Here is a 1438-nt window from a genome sequence, read left to right as displayed (position 1 = left end):
AAAAAAAGAAAAGAAAAGGAAGAGAAGAACAAGAAGGAAGGAAGGAAGGAAGGAAGGAAGGAAGGAAGGAAGGAAGGAAGGACAGACTAAAATGCATTGCATTGATTTTCGGGGCAGCTACATTTAGCAGTGTGAGGGAAGAGAGTGGAATTCGTTCTTCAGAAACCAACCACACTTGGCCACTAGGCCAGCGCACATCCCTGACAATATACACGATTGGTAACAAAAGTCTATCTACAGCAGTGAGTGTACACATTCGGTGTCAATGCAGGGCCCTAAAGGGCACCGCCACAAAGCCCCCTGCGACAACCGGAAGAATTAGCACAACAGAAACAACCACGTTTGCGAAAGTTGTCCTCGTGTTGCGTAGCGGTTCAGCCACTCTCCCTTCACACCCACACTGTCACCGGGCTTTGTACAATTCGCTCTCGCAGTGTGTCATGCAGAGACGTCTCTAGCATTTAAAGGTCAAACATTATGAATCTCATCAATCCTAGCAGTGCTGTGGTTTATCACGTATACCCATATTTAAGGATTTTTAAAATAATTTAGGCCATTGACTCAAAAGACCGTGGATGCCTTTGGGAACGCTCGTGCTCTTAGGAAGGCAGACTCTAGTGGCATTTCCGGTGTCCTTTCTCCCACGGGCCCATGGCTCTGTCATCAGTATCCTACTTCTCCCCTGGTGCAGAAGAGCTGTTGGATGTATTCAGGAGAATCTAAAGTCCATGTTTCGATAGTTTCAAAGAACCTGAAATCTGTATTTGGACACAGAAGCCCACTCTGAGTTGTGAGAGTCAGATCATCACCATCAAGGCCCTGGCCTCTGTAACACTCACTACTGTCCAGAGTAGTGGGGGAGATGCGTTGGGGAGAGCATCAGATGCCTTCACGTGGCACACCATTGATCGGTTCGCCCAAGCCAGTCCATTTCCTGATGACCAGGGCAAAGTGATGGCTCGTGCCTGGTTAAGATACCAAACACTCAGCCTGCTTTTGCCTTGGCCTTTATGTCATTTAATACCAAATCCTTGTTTGAATTACTTGTAACCAAACCCCATGCTCTAAAAGCCTTTAAATGCCAAGTTCCCCTGCAAACTGAAATCATTCCAAACCTCAACAATTCTGTTTTACAACAAGCATGTAAATATAACCTCTTCTGGAACATTTGAGGGACGTTTAATGAGGATGGTGTCTCGCCAAGCCCATCAGGGTTTCCCAGAGGGGAAACTTGTTAATCGCAGGTCACAAACAGCGTTGGAAGTCCAGTGACATGTCATCAAGGTGCCTTGCCTTATCCTCATTACCACATGGGGCATTTTTCTAAACCTTGGAATAGGCCCATCTTTACATTTGTAGGCTCATTTGGGAGAAGAGATTCAGACCCTTGCCATTTGGACATATGTTATCCATTTTGGTGAAACAGCTCCTAGGAGGA

This window comes from Vulpes lagopus, chromosome 2 (genome assembly GCF_018345385.1).
Source record: "Vulpes lagopus strain Blue_001 chromosome 2, ASM1834538v1, whole genome shotgun sequence".
Lineage (NCBI taxonomy): Eukaryota > Metazoa > Chordata > Mammalia > Carnivora > Canidae > Vulpes > Vulpes lagopus.
Note: the sequence above shows the minus strand (reverse complement) of the source record.